Raw genomic sequence first — 20,590 nt, forward strand, 5'->3', positions numbered from 1 at the left:
GAGAACATAGAGCCGAAAGGAGACTCTGGGCCAGATTTTCAAAGGTATTTTGGTGTCTAAAAGTGCAGATAGGTCCTGGTGGAATTTTCAAAAGCATTGAAATAGCGTAGGCCTACTTCAGTGCTTTTGAAAATTCAGCTAGGCATCTGTCTGCACCTTTAGGCAACAGAATACCTTTGAAAATTTGGCCCTATGCCTCTTGGTGTAAGCGGTAGTCTAAGGCCCATCCAAGGGCTTAAGGCTTATGTATTTTACGGTAGTACAAGGTAGAATCTTAGAGATGCCTGTTCATCTGAGCCAGGGCTCCAGATAATAAAAAGGACGGTCATCAGCAGAATCCTGTAGGTTTGGCATCTGCTCCTATATGACTGTCTGCCTGTTGCTTTTCTATTCCATGCTCTGAACAGAACTGTTCGACAGCCTCCCAGGCCCTGGAGCATACTAACCTTACAGGGAGTAAGCCTCAGGTGGACCTGCTCTCTCTTTCATGCTAGTTTTCCGGCTCCTGTTTTCATGCACAACTCACTTTAGTTGTGAAGCTTCCCCTACAAACCTGTATATGCATGGAAGTGTCTGTGTAGGTGAGGGCAAACTTGATTAGTGAGCTAGTCTGCATGTGAATGTATAGGTTATTTTAAAACCTTACCTACACCTGAAGATTGTGATACAGGCCAGTGCACTAGTCTGCTCCGCTAGCACAAGTGTTTTGTCTCATTCACGTTTCACAAATTAAAGATGACATCTAGTAGGAGTTGATTATTAAATATAGAGATCCTTCCAATATCCATACTGGTAGGGATCGGCTTTGTGTTTGTCCATCCTTTCCTCCCGCACCCCCAAACAAACTTATCCCAGAAGGTGGGAAAAAGAAACTTAATTTCCTTTCACTTTTGTAAATACTAATAAATATACATCAGTTTTTCTCGCATCAGCCACTGTATATATAAATCATAAATTTAGGCACTACTCATTGAGCAAATGCTAGATTCTATACAAGTTACAGTAAGAAACAGATCTTTCTGATCTCAGAAGGGAATGAGACCTGGGAAAAGGCCTCCTCTGTTATGGGTCACTATTGAAGGAAGGAGTTTCTGTAATGCAGTTTTACAGTGAGTAACTGGTATCTCATATGAAGCACTTTGTACCGAGAGAAGGGGCAGGGGTTGACAATCCAGTTGCTGATAGTTATTAGGAACTATTTCCTGATTAGCAAGGGGCTTGCCTGTTAGCTTCTGGAGAATGTAATCTTTAACTTAATAAAATTAAGCTTTTATCTGTTATGGCTGTGAAGAAAACCTTCCAAAATGAAGTGCTTGTAAACAGGTTCAGTGCTGTGTAGTGCCTAATATCAGTTTATATTGATATAAGGAAATCTTAAACTGATAGTATTCACACACTGTGTTTTATCTCAATTTAACTGAATGAATTTAGAAACTGATTCAGTTAATAGCTTTATGTAGACTGGGCCTGAGGTAAAATATCTCACAGTGGCTAGAGGTTAGTGGGATACCATAGCGATCAGTGGTGAGGAGGAGAAAACACTGCATATCAGATAGTTGTAGATAATAAATTAGTAGAAATGAAAACTTAGTGAGGACAAAGATAAAATAAATGAATGTAGTGCGATTAGATACGGGTACAGGAATTTGCATGAGCTTCAGCTTGGAAGAATGCAACTATAGATAGATTTATAGGGAAATGGCCTCCAAACTAGTGGAGGAGGGAAGGGCCTTGGAAACAGGAATGAAGAAAGTGACAGTGGACAGGCAGTCTAATAAGAGTTTGCAATGCAGTCTGGCAGTCAGAAAGCCGTTATGATTTTGGGGTGCATACACCAAGGGAACACATCACACGAGAAGGGATATGATGCTGAAACTGCATCTGGAATAGCTTATTCATTTTTGAACATCTTATCAGAAAGGTGAGAGGTTTAAGAGAGGAACAGCAAGTACCTGGGCTGGAGGGATTATCATGTGAAGAAAGAATGAAAAGAATTAAATCCAGGTGTACTGTAAGGCTTGACTAGGCTACAGCTAAAGTGTGAGGGATCATTATCTTCAAATATTTACAGTGTAAATTTAAGATGTAAAATTGTATATGGTAAAATAATGGATAAGGATAAAATGAAAGTGAGTAATGGGAAAAACTGATAGTGATGAGATCTAGAAGACTAGAATAGGTTTGAGGGAATGGGTGGAAGCACCATTGCTTGAAACATTTAAAATTATCCTAGAAAAAGAACTGACAGATGCATTGCAATGAACAATCCTGCATTAACATGGCTTAGAGTTAGTTTAGCATGGTCTTTCCCATCTTTAATATCTCTATTATGTTCTTAAAAGTATATTAGTGGCTGAAAAATGACTGAAGGATAACTAATGTGATGCCAATTTTTAAAAAGGGCTCCAGAGATGATCTAGGCAATTACATGCCAGTAAGCCTGACTTCAGTAGCAGACAAACTGTTTGAAACTATAGTAAAGAACAGAATTGTTAGATACAGAGATGAATTAGGACAGTCAATTAATTGCAGTTAACTCAAGCGATTAACTAAAAAAATTAATTGCAATTAAATTAATCTTGATTACTTGCACTGTTAAACAATGAATACCAATTGAAATTTATTAAATATTTGTGGAAGTTTTTCTGTTTCAAATAAACTGATTTCAGTTCCAACACAGTACCGAGTGTGTAGTGCTCACTTTATATTTTTGTTTACAAATAGTTGCACTGTAAAAATGATAAAAGAAATAGTACTTTTCAGTTCACCTCATACAGGTACTATAGTGCAATCTCTTTGTCGTGAAAATGTAATTTACAAATGTGGATTTTTTTTTGTTTTGTTCCCTAACTGCACTCAAAAACAAAACAATGCAAAACGTTAGAGCCTATAAGTCTTCTAAGTCCTATGTCTTGGTCAGGCAATCGCTCAAACAAGTTTGTTTACATTTTCAGGAGAGAATGCTGCCTGCTTCTTATTTACAATGTCACCTGAAAGGGAGAACAGGCATTGCAACACTGGCTACAAAAGTGCCATGTTAAAGTATTTACAGTAACTCCTCAATTAACATTCCAGTTTGTTCCTGAAAAATGTGACTTTAAGTGAAACGATGTTAAGCAATTCCAATTTCCCCATAAGAATTAATGTAAATAGGGGGGCTAGGTTCCAGGGGAAACGTTTTTTGCCAGACAAGACATTATGTGCAGTTTGACTCATAGTTGTGACTAGGTAAGTGAATATCTTCTGGTGAGGCAGGGGGCCAACAACACCCCCACTCATACGCCTGCAGAGTTCTCCCCGTATAAGTTCTGCGGGTTTGGGCTCAACATAGGAGCCAGGCAGAGCAGGCAAGCCGCAGCACATAGAAAGGAACACTGTGCTGCATCCTTCCCAAGTACCTAATGGGATGTCTCTGGCCATTTGAGCAGCAGATCACATAAATGCCTGCTCCAGTTAGTCACTGAACACCCCCTTATCCCACCTGGGGTGCTGGGGAGACCTGTTGTCTCTGAAGGGAACTAATCTGCCAGGTTGCATGGCATGCTTAGGATGCACAACTCAGAGGCACTGGACCTCTATATCACTGCAGAGCTGGAGACAGCCATAGGCTTTGGGGGCCACAGGTGCCACATTTCAAACTGCTGGAGTGTGCTCATCCCCTGGCTCTGCCCCCACTCCACCCCTTCACTCAAGGCCCTACACCGCCTCTTTCTGCCCCCTCCCTCGAGCACACTGGGTCATCATTCCTCCCCACCTCCCTTCCAGCCTCTCTGCATGCTGCAAAACAGCTGATTGAAGCGGGTGGGACACGCTGATCTGCGGGGCCTGCTGGAGGAGGGGAGGTAGAGGGCGTTAGAACATTGCGCAACTTTAAATGAGCATGTTCTCTAATAAACAGCGACTTAATAACAGCTTTAACTGGGAAGACTAAGTGAGGCATTACTGTATGTGCCGGATACACTACACCAGGGGTCAGCAACCTTTCAAAAGTGGTGTGCCGAGTCTTCATTTATTCACTCTAATTTAAGGTTTTGCGTGCCAGTAATACATTTTAACGTCTTTAGAAGGTCTATTTCTCTAAGTTTATAATATATAACTAAACTATTGTTGTATGTAAAGTAATTAAGGTTTTTAAAAATGCTTAAGAAGCTTCATTTAAACTAAATTAAAATGCAGAGGCCCTGGACCGGTGGCCAGGACCAGGACAGTGAGAGTGCCACTGAAAATCAGCTTGCGTGCTGCAGGTTGCCTACCCCTGCACTACACATTCATATTCCCCATCATGCTTCAGTCGCCATTCCAGAGGACATTTTTCCATGCTGTTGATGCTCATTTAAAAAAAAAAAAAATGCATTAATTAAATTTCTGACTGAACTCCTTGGGGGAGAATTGTATGTCTCCTGTTCTATTTTACCTGCATTCTGCCATATATTTCATGTTATAGCAGTCTTGGATGATGACCCTGCACATGTTCATTTTAAGAACACTTTCATAGCAAATTTGTTAAAATGCAAAGAAAGTACACCTCTACCCCAATATAACGCAAACTGATATAACACGAATTCAGATACAACATGGTAAAGCAGCGCTCTGGGGGGACAGGGCTGCACACTCCGGTGGGTCAAAGCAAGTTCAATATAACACGGTTTCACCTATAACGCGGTAAGATTTTTTTGGCTCCTGAGGACAGCGTTATATCCGGGTAGAGGTGTACCAATGTGAGATTTCTAAAAATAGCTACAGCACTGATGCTTGCTTTCAGAAGTCTTAGAGCAACAATCCAATGTGGACACTACAGAACCCGAACCACCAAAAAAGATGATCAACCTTCTGCTGATGGCATCAGACTCAGATGATGAAAACGAACGTGCGTCGGTTTGCTCTGCTTTGGATTGGTACCACGCAGAACCTATCGTCAGCATGGATGCATGTTCTCTGAAATGGTGGTTGAAGCATAAAGGGACATATGAATCTTTAGCGCATCTGGCACATAAATATCTTGCCACGCTGGCTTACAACAGTGTCATGCAAATGCATGTTCGTGACACTGTAAACAAGAAGTGGGAAGCATTATCTCCTGCAAATTGTGACCAAACTTGTTTGTCTGAGTGATTTGGCTGAACAAGAAGTAGGACTGAGTGGACTTGTAGGCTCTAAGGTCTTAAATTGTTTTATTTTTGAATGCAGTTATTTTTTGTATGTAATTCTACATTTGTAAATTTAACTTTCATGATAGAGATTGAATTACAGTACTTGTATTGGGTGATTTGAAAAATACTGTTTTTTACAGTGCAAATATTTGTAATAAAAATAGTGAGCACTATACGCTGCATGTTGTGTTGCAATTGAAATCAATATATTTGAAAATGTAGAAAACATCCAAAAATATTTAAATAAATGGTATTCTATTTAACAGGGTGATTATTCATGCAATTAATCACAATTTTTAAAATCACTTGACTGCCCTAAGATGAACATAATTTGAAGAGCCTACATGGTTTTTGTAAAGGAAAAATCATGCCTCATCAATATACTAGAATTTGTTGAGGGGGGTCAACAAGCATATGGATGAGGGGGATCCCGTGGATATAGTGTACTTAAATTTGCAGAACTCCTGTGACAAGGTCCCTCACCAAAGGCTCTTAAGCAAAGTAAGCTGTCCTGGTATAAGAGGGCAGGTCCTCTTATGGATAAGTATTTGGTTAAAAGATAAGAAACAAAAGGTAGGAATAAATGTTCAGTCCCCAGGGCTCTGTACTGGGACCAGTACTATTCAACATATTCATAAATGATCTGGAAAAAACGGTAAACAGTGAGGTGGCAAAATTTGCAGATGATACAAAACTACTCAAGATAGTCCAGAGCAGACTGTAAAGAGCTATAAAGGGATCTTACAAAACTGGGTGAGTGGGCAACACAATGGCAGGTGAAATTCAGTGTTGATAAAGGCAAAATAATGCACATTGGAAAACATTATCCCAACTATCTATGTAAAATGATGGGTCTAAATTAGCTGTTATCACTCGAGAAAGAGATCTTGGTGTCATTTTGGATTATTCTCTGAAAACATCCACTCAATATGCAGTGGCAGTCACATAAAGCTAACAAAATGTTGGGAATCATTAAGACAGAAAATACCATATTGCTTCTATATAAATCCATGGTATGTCCACATCCTGAATACTGCGTGCAGATGTGGTTGCCCCATTTCAAAAAAGATAAATTGGAATTGGAAAAGGTTCAAAAAAGGGCAACAAAAATGCTTAGGGGTATGGAACGGCTTCCGTATGAGGAGAAATTAATAAGATTGGGAATTTTCAGCTTGGAAACGGGACGACTAAGGGAGGATGTGAATAGAGGTCTATAAAATCATGAGTGGTATACAGAAAGTAAATAAGTGTTATTTACTCATAACAACTTGGAGTCACCAAATGAAATTAGTAGGCAGTAGGTTTAAAACAAAAATAAATATTTCTTTACACAACGCACAGTCAATCTGTGGAATTCTGTGCCAGAGGCTGTTGTGAACACCAAGACTATAACAGGGTTCAAAAAAGATCTAGATAAATTCATGGAGGATAGGTCCATCAATGGCTATTAGCCACGATGGGCAGGGATGTTGTCCCTAGCCTCTGTTTGCCAGAAGCTGAGAATGGGCAATAGGGAATGGATCACTTGATGATTACCTGTTCTGTTCATTCCTCTGGGGCATCTGGCATTGGCTACTGTCATAAGACAGGATACTGGGCTAGATGGACTGTTGATCTGACCCTGTATGGCCATTATGTTCTAAAAAAAAAAAAAATGCATAAAGTGGTAAATGTAGAGAATCCATGAGAAGGATGGATGAGACAAACAGCATGGATCTGTTATGGAAACAAAATCAGTGGTTTCCTTTAGACTTGCACTGAAGTGGGTCTTGCAGGCTTCTCTTTCCTTAGGGGCAGAAATATAAGAGCTTCATGTCATTTAGAATGAGTAAACTTTAGTGGTGTGTTACTTGAAGTGTATGTAAAACAGATGTGTGCATATGTCATATTGTCGGAGGGTCGAGGCCAATTTTAAAATGTGTTTAGGCAGCTAAAGATGCAGTTAGGTCCCTAGTGGTATTTTCAAAAGAGTCTAGATTCCTAATTCCCATTGATTTAAAGCAGTTAGGTGCCTAGGTGCTTTCGAAAATCCCATTAAGCACCTATCTGCATTTTAGGTGCCTTTAAAACTCTGGCCCCTGCTGTTTAGAGTGGTACCTCTGAATCTTGTAATTACAGTATCATGATCAGTATCACTACAACCAACTATGAATAGCAACAGTGAATTGAAAGTGCTGCCAAGCCACATCCATCTGGTGATATTTTGAAGACATATTGCACATTTTATACAAATCTGTTGTTGGTACTCCTAATGCATTTAACTGCATAAGGTTTGTTTATCGTTTCTTCGTTATCCCAAGTAACAGGCAACATAAGAGCTGCCAGAGCACAGTTCATAATTCATAACATCACATTTTAATGAAGAAAAATAAACAAACCATGCAAAAGCTATGGTCCTACATTAGTATGTAACCAAACTAATTGCATTAGACCTGCTCTATTCAATATGTTGAAAAACAAGGCTTTGTGCTGACCAAAGCTGAGGTACATGTGGCTCTTGTGTACATATTTAAGTACTCAAGCTAGAATAGCCTGACAAAATTGTCATGGAAGTTTACCGTTCGAGACATAAAAGCTGCTCTTCCACTCTTGACCAGATAATGAAATGAGTAATAAACGGTAAAACATCCTTTGTTTTTTGACTGTCGGTCAAAAAATCAATTGTGCTGAATATGTGGGTAGTAGAATTTTGCATAAGGATGCTACTTCTCATTTACATAGCACTTTCCATCTCAAAGTCTTGTGCAAATGTGAGTGTGAATCCTCCCAATTGTATAGATGGATAAATTAAGCCAGAGATGTTTGTGACTTCTTTAAAGTAAAAGAATTTCTATTCCTGAACCTAGATATCTTTGTACCAAACATGGAGAAATTTATTGGAAACAGAGGTTTTGTCTACTTTCAGAAATTTTGCTCTAGGTTATCTGCATTGCCGTAGTTACGCACTATGGTGCAGCTCCTTATATAGACATGCTGCACTGACACACAGTGGGGCTTACACAGGTGTAAGTTAATTCCAGCCCCAGTGTGTGCTGCTGCAAGGGGTCTAGATATAAGGAGTTTGCACCAATACAGTGTTGATATTAGGGCTAAGTTTCTGACTGTTGACACATCCTCTGTTTCTAAGAAACTTCTTGTGTGGCACACAAGTGTGTACCTACAATTGTACGTAATTCCTTAATGTAGACAAGTGCAATGCAGGGCAGAGTTGCACATCTCTTTTCAGACATGGAAGCCAGTGAATTGATTTTACACGTTTCCTTTGCTGTCCACTGCTGGTTTCTCTTCCAGAACATAACCAAGTTCCCAGAAGATGAAAACAAAGTGTGTTAAGAGCTGTGGTAAAATCCACAGTGCTGTAAGTTTGCTTCAGTAATTTAGTGAACAGTTCTTTAAGTCTCTCAAGAATTAAACTGGCATTTATAATTTTATGATTGTGCTTATATATATGTGAGCATGACTAGGACTGAGCATGAGAGTCAGTAGAAGTGCCACAGAGAAATTGGACGTAGAGATTAATGGAATGAGACTAAAGTGGACTGACCAGTTCAAGTACCTTGGTGGTTGGATCATGGAAGATGGTGAGTGTGAACATGAGATGCAATTGTCACAGTTTGGGGTGCAGTCCAGATCAGTGAGGGGTTGTATCACCACCTGCACTGCAACCTTGACTGCCTCACGATGCCTTGCTCTTGTAGCTCCCAACGTGGGTTGCTCACAAACAGCTGAACAGTTATGTCCTGAGTTTCTTGTATATAGCTGATGACCTGGTCCAGCAACTCTGACCCCAGTAGCCTGTCAGCAACACATCAGCCACACTCTGACTTCCAGCAGCCTTGGTTGTTACTTGCAGGGTGACCCCAACACATTCTTAGTCCTGAGTTTTCTCCAAAATGTGTGATCTGCATTGCCCAACCCTCTCCTGGACAGCTCAGATACACCTCTACCTCGATATAACTTCCTCGGGAGCCAAAAAATCTTACCGCGTTATATCGAACTTGCTTTGATCCATCAGAGTGCGCAGCCCCGCACCCCTGGAGCACTGCTTTACTGCATTATATCCGAATTCGTGTTATATCGGATCGCGTTATATCGAGGTAGAGGTGTATTATAGGTTCATCACCCCTGTAAGGGGTCAATATCCCAACCGCTTGCTACTTTAAATGGTATTAACAGCTCAGTTTAAACACAGCACTGAATTAGTTTTGATTAAAAAACAAAGCTTAACTACAAGAGATTTTAAGTATAAATATATTGTATAAAGTCAGAACTGGGTACAAGAGAAATAAAGTTAAAATGTTTTCTGATGGCTAAAACTTAACAAACCGTAGCATGTCTTCCCAGCAACATCACTAACCAAATTTTCACGTCAGGATCTTGGTTCCTTCCTCTTAGGTGAACAAGAGGGGGAGAGAGAAAGATAACGTGGATTGGTTTTGCTCTTCGCTTTTATATTCCAGTCAACCTTTGTAATGCATTTTTCTGAGAGTGATCTTAGGTAAAGTTCCTTCTGACTGTGAGGATAGAGATTTGGAGTTTTGTGGTGAAAGAGGTTCCATATTGTTCCTTGCTAAAATGCAGATCGATCTATTCCTGCCCCTCTTTGTTGCCAAAGAATGGCCACTTGATCGGTGATTGCCAGTCACTTTTGATGACACTGGACTAGAGGTGTTAGCTTGTCCTTTGTCTTTAAGAAACCAGTTTTCCCCTTCTTGCTGTTCTGATGTTCTTGTTTACTACTTATATGTAAATTGAGGTAAACACACATTCTTCAGGTGATGGTGCTTATATGAATTCCAGTGTGTATGCGCCAGAGCCAGAAGGTTTTCTTAGCAGTGTCCGTTGACCCACACATGCATCGTGTGTCTCCTTTGTGCTCCCAGCCGAGGTTAACAGACTATGTGCGTCGATGCCTTTCCAGTTCTCTCTTACCACCACATTGCCTGAATCAGAACCCTGTTTCAGTGTGGTCTTAGGGTATGGCTACATTTGGAATTTCAAAGCGCTGCCGCGGCAGCGCTTTGCAGTGTGAGTGTAGTCGGAGTGGCAGCGCTGGGAGAGAGCTCTCCCAGCGCTGCATGTAAACCACATCCTTTACGGGTGTAGCGTGCAGCGCTGGGAGCCGTGCTCCCCGCACTGCCGCCCTCATTACACTGACGCTTTACAGCGTTGTATCTTGCAGCGCTCAGGGGGGTGTTTTTTCACACCCCTGAGCGCGAAAGTTGCAGCGCTGTGAAGTGTGAGTGTAGCCATGGCCTTAGTCTTTTAGCTAAGAGAGTGACATACTCTGTTTGCAGATAACCAAATTAGCTAACACACATGAACTAGTATTAATGAGGGATTTTAACTTCCCTGATAGCTGTTGGAAGACTGTTGCAGCAAAACATAATATGTCCCGCAAATTCTTAGCATGTAGGAGACAGCTTTCTGATTCAGAATGTTGAGGAAATAGCTTGCGTATTGTCCATTTTGGATCTGTTTTTGACCAACCGGGATGAATTACTTGTGAACATGAACATGGTTGGGAACTTTAGAGGAAGTGATCATGATCTGATAGCATTCAAGATCGTATAGAAAGGAGGACATGAGAACAGCAAAAGGATGACCCTGGACTTCAGAAAGGCAGAATTCAACTGGCTTAGAGAAGTAGTAGGCAAGGTCCCATGGAAAGACCAATTGAAGAAAAGGAGTCAAAAGGGGCTGGCAGTTCTTAAAAGGGGTAATACTAGAGGCTCTTCTGTGTCAAGCTGTTCTGACACAGAAGAAAGATAACAGCCACAGGAGACCAGTGTGGCTACACAAGGAACTTTTTAGCTATCTAAAAACCAAAAGGGATTCATGCAGGAAATGGAAGGAGGCGCATGTCACCAATGAAGTATACATGGGCAAGTGTTTAGGGACAAAATCAGGAAAACTAAGGCAAAGAATGAGTTACAGCTGGCAAGGAATGTTAGAGGCAATAAGAAGTGTTTTTTCAAATATGTCAGACAAAAAGGAAAGATCAAGGATGGTGTGGGTCCCCTGCTCAATTGAGCAAGTGAGCTGGTAATGGAAGATGATAGGAAGGCAGGGCTGCTCAGTACCTACTTTTCTTGTCTTCTCACAAAAAATAACACATGTCCAGATGACTAGTGAAGTTACCATAGACAATAAAGGGGAAGGAATACAGATCGGGATAAGGAAAGAGCACATCAGAGATCTTCTGACCAACTTGAATGAATTCAAATCATGGTGCTGGATGCTATTCACCTGAGGGTACTGAAGGAATTAGCTGAAGAAATCTCGGAGCCACTGGCAGTAATATTTACAAGCTCATGGATGACAGGAGAGGTCCCAGAAGACTGGAGAAGGGCTAACATAGTGCTCATTTTTAAAAAGGGGGAAAAGAGGCTGAACTATAGATGATCAGCTTGACTTTGATAGCTGAGACGATACTAGAACAATGTATAAAACATTCAGTTTACAAATACCTGGAGGACAAAGTGGTAATCACTAGCAGTTAGCGTGGATTTCATAGAATATCAGAGTTGGAAAGGACCTCAGGAGGTCATCTAATCCAACCCCCTGCTCAAAGCAGGACCAATCCTCAACAAAATCATCCCAGCCAGGGCTTTGTCAAGCCTGACCTTAAAATCCTCTAAGGAAGGAGATTCCACCACCACCCTAGATAACCCATTCCAGTGCTTCACCACCCTCCTAGTGAAGTCAAGTTTTTCCTAATATCCCACCTAAACCTGCCCCACTGCAACTTGAGACCATTAGTCCTTGTTCTGTCCTCTGGTACTACTGAGAACCGTCAAGATCCATCCTCTTTGGAACCCCCTTTCAGGTAGTTGAAAGCAGCTATAAAATCCCCCTTCATTCTTCTCTTCTAAAGACTAAACAATCCCAGTTCCCTCAGCCTCTCCTCAGAAGTCATGTGCTCCAGCCCCCTAATCATTTTTGTTGATAGATCCCTAATGTTATATTATTAGAGCATGAAATTACTATCCACAGACGTTCTGTGGAACATGTGGATTCACTTAAGATTTTTACTTCATTTGATTCTGCATTTTCTTTCACATATATTGCCACTCCCCTCCCCCCCAAGACCTGTTCTGTCCTTCTGATATATTTTGTACCCTGGAATGATTGTGTCCCATTTGTTGTCCTCAGTCCACCAGGTTTTTGTGATGCTTATTATATCAATATTCTCCTTTATCACAAGACACTCTAGTTCACCCATCTTTTTATTTAGACTTCTAGCATTTATATACAAGCACTTAAAAAAATTGTCACTGTTTGTCTGCCCTTTTCTGATGTGTCCGATTCTTTTTTATGTGAATGTTTCTCATCTGATCTGGCCCCTAGATTATCCTACTCAATACTCAAAGCCGGAGGACATCCTGAAGGACCTGCTACTAGGCTAAATGGAAACGTTTCACCTCATGAGCTCACCGCCATCACCACCAACTGAGTGCAATATCCATACCAATCATCCTTGATTACCACCTTAGGCTCAAAACGTTAGACTTTCCCCTCAGTTTTGTATAGGTCCAGATGGTAGCACTTATCCTGCTCTGTCCACCTATCCAGCACTCCTGCTGCGAAGTGGGGTCGGGGCTTGGAGACTTGCCCCACTCTGCCTGCCCATGGGGAGCAGGGCAAGCCCCCATGCCCCAACCTCATTTCCCTGGCAGGAGTGTGGGGATGACATGAGGGACTGCAGGCAGAAGGGGTGGGAGAGGACACCACTTGTTTGGCCCAGGGCCCCACAAAAGCTTAATCCGCCTCTGGTGGCAATGTGGCATTCCATTCACACATTCATGCCATCACTCGAGCGGCTGTGGCCATGCCATGCTACAGATACTGCACTTCCACTTAATCCTTGCACCCAACTCCATGCTCACTACTCCTCCATATTTGGAATACATATAGGGACTGTCACTCAAAGAAGAAGAGGAGGTTACTTGCCTGTATTCCAAAACTTGCCTTCCACCCCTCTACTGCAGACTGAACAACTCAGTAGTATCAGGGTCACAGGAGAGGTGTTGATAAACATGGCTTATTATAACCTTGTCTGGGAGCATGAGGGGATTAATGACACGCGTGGGTCAACAGACACTGTCAAGAAAATCTTCTGGCACATGGCGCATATCCACACACACATTCAAAATACAAAGAGGGACCACCCATCTCGAACAACCTCCAGTTACAGATAAATAACCACCTCTTTCTTTGTTTAGGATAAACTTGTTTAACAACTTCTTGCTGACTTTTCAGTGCCGCCTTTCTTGACACTGAGTGCGTGTGTATTCATCACATTGGTATTGGACCACCTTGGCATCAATGGCCTGTTCAGCAGTATATATTTGGGCCTTGTACCTCACTCACTCTTGTTGGTTTGTACAAACATCAGCAATGGTGTTTAGGTTTTTGGTCACTGAAATCACAGTGCCACATTTTGCATGAGAGAGGTCGGTAACATCTGTTTCTTATGTTGGAGTGCCACAGCAAACTGGAAAGGGTAGTTGTGCCACTAAAAGAGATGTATTCTTGTTCATCTTCTCCATTGGGATTCATCTCCTACTCATTCCCATTCCTCTTCCTGGGCATTATATTGGGATCCTGGGAGGGACACCACAAGACCACTCTATAATTAGGAAAACACATTAGTCTAGTTGGAAACATGCGCTCTGTATCCTCCTTTGTGTTGTTCAGTCCAGTATGCATATGCTTACCTGTCTTGGCTGTGCTGGGCATGGGTTATGCAGCCATATGTCTGCAAGCCACTACCCTCTGCCTCCTCCCCCCTCCTCCTTCCTGCTCCCCCCAGCTGGTTAGATTGCCTCCACCTTATGGCAGGTTAGTTATCTAAGTCAGCTAGCACAATCACCGAATCTAGAGACTAGGGTTGGAATGAGGAAGATCAGTGTGCAGAGGTGAATGAGCAATTGATTCCAGCTCTAGGATTCTCCTCTCCTGTTGATACTGTTAATCCATCCATGCCACCCACCAGATAATCTCAGAATCTTCCACAACCTTGTGAAATATATAGCTGAGACCCTTTACATGGAAGGTGGTTCAAGAGAAGCCTAAAATTATTTGATATTCTACACCATACTATGCCTGGAAATCTTGCAATGTTGATCAAGGATTTATTGGAGCCAGCTAAGGACCTGTGGCAGACCCTAGCCTCTGATATTGTCTACATCTAAAAGAGCTGATAGATGATACCAGTTCCTTCCTAAGAGCTTTGCATATTTCTACTCACATCAAGTGCCAGGATCTCTTGCAAGAAAAGTCTGAACAACCAGGATTTCGTAAGATAACACCAAGGGACAAGGACTCTCTAAAAAGCTTGACCTTTTCAGTAGGAAAGCCTGTTCTTCGAGTGATTGCTCATATCCATTCCAGATAGGTGTGCGCCCGCCGCGTGCACGTTCGTTGGAAGATTTCACCCTACCAACACTTGGTGGGTCGGCTGGGCGCCCCCTGGAGTGGCGCCGTCATGGCGCCGGAAATATACCCCTGCTGACCCCACCTACCCTCAGTTCCTTCTTACCGCCTGTGTCGGTTGTTGGAACAGTGGAATGCAGCTTAGCAGATCTCCACCTCCCTAGCTTCTCATAGTTCTTTCATCGATATTGTGTATATAGTTCAATTTTCTATATTTCTACTTAGTTTTATTAGTTCTTTAACGTAGTTATTGTAAATAGTTAAGAGGGGTTGGGAATTAGCCCTTTCCCCTCACCCGGTGCCAGGGCCCATGCCCGGTTCACCGGGTTTCAAACCGTGCTCGGCTTGTCGCAAGCCAATGCCGACAGGAGATCCTCACGACTCCTGCTTTAAGTGCCTGAAGGAATCCCACCTCGCAGACAAGTGCCGCATCTGCAAGGCCTTCAAGCCGCGGACGAAAAAGGAACGCGAGTTTCGTCTCAAACAGCTCCTGATGGACACCTCCGCCCTCGGCACCGAGCGCTGGACAGTCCGCACCGGGGGGGAAGTGCATCTTCAGCATTGGAGCGTACTGGCACTGCGAAGGCCCCTCGGCACCAACCGTCGCCGGCCCAGAAACCTGCCTGGCACCGCTCTCTCTCCCAGCGAGTCAAGAGGCACAAGACTCCTGCGACGCCCGTGCCTATGTCGCAGTCAGAGCACCCGCCTAAGTCGGACCGCCCGGCACTGACAACTGCCGCGGCACTGACAACTTCAGCGCCGTTGATTCCGGCCTCGCAAGAGCCGTCGAGTCCGGTGCCTGACAGCTCCCCAGCATGCGCCGTGGTTGAGCTTATTGTTCCCTCCACGCTGGAGACATTCTCTATGGCAAGGGAGCTGATTGCCCTGACAGAGCTTGCGCTGCTTAACCCCCAGCACCGCCGGTGCGGGTTATCCAATCAGTAGGCAAGCCTGCCCTGCTGAGACCATCCTCGCTCGGCACCGCTGAAAGGCACCCGTCACGATCGAGGTCCCGCCGGCATTCTCGGTCCCATCACCGATCCCGGTCCCGACGCCGCTCGCAGTCCCGGTACCGCTCTCCATCTTGGTACCGGTCGTACTTGAGGCACTGTTCAAGATCACGCTCGCTGACCCGATACTTTCGGCACCGATCCAGCTCCCTGCACCGTTCACGGCACCGTGCCTCTCGCAGCCGCTCTCGATGTAGAGCTTCGAGGTCCCGGTCGACCTCCCGGCACCGCTCTGGTCACAGGTCCCGGTCTCATTTCCGGTACCGGTACGGTGCCTGGTACCATTCTCCAGTGCCACTTGGAGACGGATCAACCAGACACAGAGACCCTTCCCAAGTGGTTTCAGCTCCTCCGTGGCTGTCTCGCCATACATCAGTATCATCACACGCGGACAGTGCCTCCTACGCACACGACCGTGATTCGGATACACACAGCCGAGTCTTCCAAGAGACCCATGGCCCAGACTAGGGACCTCATCAGTGGTCTTTCTGGACACCTTGGGCATATCACCAAGCCCAAGGTGGACCCGCAGTGACATCACGCTCCGTTCCATCGGAACACCGGGTGCCAGAGGCCACTGTCAGCTGCCCCCTCCTGCGGGTATGGAGGAAGCTTCCATCCACGCACCAGACCCTCAGGTCCTACCAGTCCCTGACATCCCCCATGATCAGGAGACCATACAGGACCCACTTGTCCCGGGCCTTTCGTCTTCCTCTTCCCCGGATGAAGCAGTAGTGGGGACATCCTCATCGGGCCCGCCTCCAATTGACCTCAGGGTACACCAGGACCTCCTGAGGTGCGTCGCCCTGAATATAAACCTGCAGGTGGAGGAGGTTCCGGAGGTTGAGGACCCCGTGGTAGATATATTGTTGACGGATGCACCAACTCGAGTGGCCTTACCATTCATTCGATCGATTCAAGCTAAGGCAGATACCATCTGGCAGTGCCCGGCATCTATTCCGCCCATGGCCAGAGGAGTGGAACGGAAGTACATGGTGCCCTCTAAGGGGTACGAGTACTTATACGTGCACCCTCCTCCCTGCTCACTGGTCGTACAGTCCGTAAATGAACGAGAGCACCATGGCCAGCAAGCCCCTGCCCCAAAATCTAAGGAGGCTAGGCGCATGGATTTGTTGGACAGGAAAATCTACTCCGCAGGGGGCCTCCAACTCAAGGTGGCGAACCAGCAAGCCCTACTTAGCAAGTATAATTACAGCACCTGGGAAGCGGTAGGGAAATTCACAGAGCTGGTCCCACAAGACTCCTGCCAAGAATTTAAGGCACTATTGGAGGAAGGAAAGAAGGTGGCAAGAACTTCTCTCCAGACCTCGCTGGATGCTGCCGATTCGGCAGCCAGAATTGTGGCCTCTGGAATAGTCATGAGGTGTATATCATGGCGTCAGGTGTCAGGCCTGCCACCTGAACTTCAGCACACTATCCAAGACTTGCCATTCGATGACCAGGGTCTGTTCTCCGAGAAGATGGACCCTAGGATATAGAGTCTGAAAGATAATCTGGTGATTATGCGTTCGCTCGGGATGCATACGCCACAGACTCAATGAAGATCCTTCCGCACCCAACCTCAACGCCCTTACCCCCTCGCCTAGACCAAGACAGGACTTTGGCAGGAGGTGAGGTCGAGGCAACCGCAGACGACAGGCTGGACCTCAAGGGAGTCAGAATAACCATCCCTCCAAGCCAACGACGGGATCCAAACCGAACTTTTGAAGGTGTGCCCGAGGGCAGTGTACTAGTTGTCTCCCAGGATCCTTTTCAGTTTTACAGCCGCCTTTCTCCTTTCCTCCCTGTGTGGACCCAATTAATCTCAGATCGTTGAGTCCTACACATGGTAGAATTTGGATACCACCTTCAGTTTATTTCACTCCTTTCCTTCCAACCCTCCTCCTCAACTCTCTTCAGGGACCCCTCTCATGAGCAATTCCTCTTGCAAGAGGTACGGATGCTCCTTGCCATGGGAGCTATAGAGGAGGTACCGAAGGACTTAAGGGGCAAGGGGTTCTATTCCCGGTATTTCCTAATTCCCAAGGTGAAAGGAGGCCTCAGGCCTATCCTAGACCTGCGAGGATTGAACAAGTTCATGAAAAAGTTGAAGTTCCACATGGTATCCGTGGGGACAATCATCCCATCCTTGGATCCCGGAGACTAGTATGCCGCCCTCAACAGGAAGGACGCATATTTTCACTTTGCCATTTACCCTCCGCACAGACGATACCTCCAGTTTGTGGTCAACCATCAGCATTTTCAGTTTACAGTCCATCTATTTGGCCTCTCTGCAGCCCCTTACGTATTCACGAAGTGCATGGCTGTAGTCGCTGCCTCCCTCTGTCGTCGTCGAATACATGTCTTCCCGTACCTCGACGATTTGCTCATTTGGGGGACCTCTGAGGCCCAAGTCACTAGTCATGTGGGTGTCGTCAAGGACCTCTTCATGCGACTAGGCCTGATGATCAACCTAGAGAAATCTCCTCTAGCGCCCACACAAAGAATAGAGTTCATTGGTGCCATCCTGGACTCCAGTCTCGCAAGGGCCAGTTTACCACGACCCCGATTTCAGGCAATAGTATCAATTATACAAAGCCTTCAAAACTTCCCGACAACTTCGGCTCGCGCTTGTCTTGGACTCCTCGGTTACATGGGCTGCCTGCATGTTCGTGACCAAACATGCCAGACTACGTCTGCGTCCCAGTCAAACTTGGCTCGCCTCGGTTTACCGCCCAGGCAGGAACGCCATAGACATGGTAGTCACCATTCCCCCGAGCATCCTAGGCTCCCTCGACTGGTGGCTGACGCCCTCCCTGTTGTGTGCAGGTCTTCCATTCCATCCGTCACAGCCCTCAACGTCCCTGACGACGGACACATCATCTTTCGGCTGGGGTGCTCACCTCGGACATATTTGGTAGTCTCAGGAGCTGGCGTTACACATAAATGTCCGAGAACTAAGAGCAGTCCGCTTGGCATGCCAGGCGTTCCAGCAACATCTACAGGGCCGTTGTGTCTCAGTGTTTACAGACAACACAACGGCCACGTACTACATAAACAAGCAGGGAGGGACACGATCCTCCCCCCTTTGTCGGGAGGCGATCCAACTATGGGACTTTTGCATAGCCCACTTGATAAATCTGGTAGCTTCCTTTCTCCCAGGAGTTCGGAACACTCTGGCAGATCAACTCAGCAGATCCTTCCTGTCTCACGAGTGGTCGATTTGTCCGGACATTATACATTCTGTCTTCCGGAAGTAGGGATTTCCCCACATAGACCTCTTCGCTTCCCGCGAGAACAGGAAATGCCAGAGGTACTGCTCCTTTCAAGATCTCTCCCGGGGTTCGATCTCGGACGCCTTCCTGATTCCGTGGAAGAGCCAATTACTTTACACCTTTCCACCATTCCCGTTGGTTCACAAGGTCCTACTAAAGCTCCGCAGGGACAGAGCTTGCCTGATCATGATCGCCCTGCGTGGCCCAGGCAACACTGGTACACCATGTTGCTCGACCAGTTGATAGCCAACCCAATCACCCTGCCTCGTCATCCAGACCTCATAACTCAGGACCACGGCAGGCTTCACCACCCAGACCTGCAGTCCCTTCACCTCACAGCATGGCTTCTGCGTGGTTAACCCAGTCAGAGTTACGTTGCTCTGGCCCAGTGCAGCAAGTACTCCTGGGTAGCAGAAATCCTTCCACTCGGTCTACGTATCTGCCCAAGTGGAAGCGTTTCTCCTGCTGTAGCGAAACGCAAAATGTTACTCCCATCGAGGTCTCGATCCCCATCATCCTGGACTACCTCTGGTCTCTCAAACAGCAGGGCCTAGCGGTATCATCATTGAGGGTGCACTTGGCAGCCATTTCTACCTTCCGCCCAGGAGAAAGTGGCTGCTCCGTGTTTTCACACCCTATGGTTTCCAGGTTCCTCAAGGGCTTGGGGTGCCTATACCCCCAAGCAGGCCGCCCTGCCCCTACCTGGGACAACCTAATCTTAAACAGACTTATGTCTCCACCATTCGAGCCGTTGGCAACTTGCTCGCTGCTATACCTGTCCTGGAAGACAGTTTTCCTCGTAGCCATTACATTGGCCAGACGAGTCTCCGAGCTTCGGGCGCTCACGGTGGACCCACCATATACAGTCTTTCACAAGGACAAGATGCAGTTGCTACCACACCTAGCGTTCCTCCCTAAAGTAGTATCGGCCTTCCATACCAATCAGGACATCTTCCTTCCGGTCTTCTTCCCGAAGGCGCACTCATCACGATAGGAACAACAAATGCACTCTCTAGATATCTGTTATATCGAACGGACGAAGCCCTTTCATAAATCACCCCAACTCTTCGTTGCAGTGGCAGACCGAAAGAAGGGCCTACCTGTCTTCTCCCAGAGGATCTCCTCTTGGGTGACGGTGTGCATCTGCACTTGCTATGACTTGGATCATGTTCCCTCGGGCCATCTCACCGCACATTCTACCAGGGCTCAGACTTCATCTGCTGCCTTCCTGGCTCATGTACCAATCCAGGAAATATGTTGCGCAGCTACCTGGTCCTCGGTCCACACCTTTGTTCGCATTATACTCTGGTTCAACAGTTAGAGATGATGCAGCCTTTGGCTCAGCAGTTTTGCATTCTGCCACATCTCACTCCGACCCCACCGCCTAGGTAAGGCTTGGGAATCACCTAACTGGAATGGATATGAGCAATCACTCAAAGAAGAAAAGACCGTTACTCACCTTTGTAACTGATGTTCTTCGAGATGTGTTGCTCGTATCCATTCCAAACCCGTCCCCCTGCCCCACTGTCGGAGTAGCCAGCAAGAAGGAACTGAGGGGCAGTTGGGTCGGCAGGGGTATATATCCGGCGCCATGGTGGCGCCTCTCCAGGGGTCGCCCAGCTGACCCACTGAGTGTTGCTAGGGTAAAAATCTTCCGACGAACATGCACACCTAACTGGAATGGATATGAGCAACACATCTCGAAGAACAACAGTTA

At 45.4% G+C, this 20,590-nt stretch overlaps 1 protein-coding gene across 2 annotated transcripts in view; it reads left to right on the plus strand.

Annotated features, from left to right (window-relative positions):
- The window catches only part of LMNB2 (lamin B2), a 96,519-nt gene that overhangs the window by 50,816 nt on the left and 25,113 nt on the right, over nt 1-20,590 (plus strand). The window lies entirely within an intron of this gene.

This window comes from Gopherus flavomarginatus, chromosome 24 (genome assembly GCF_025201925.1).
Source record: "Gopherus flavomarginatus isolate rGopFla2 chromosome 24, rGopFla2.mat.asm, whole genome shotgun sequence".
In the NCBI taxonomy this organism is placed as follows: Eukaryota; Metazoa; Chordata; order Testudines; family Testudinidae; genus Gopherus; species Gopherus flavomarginatus.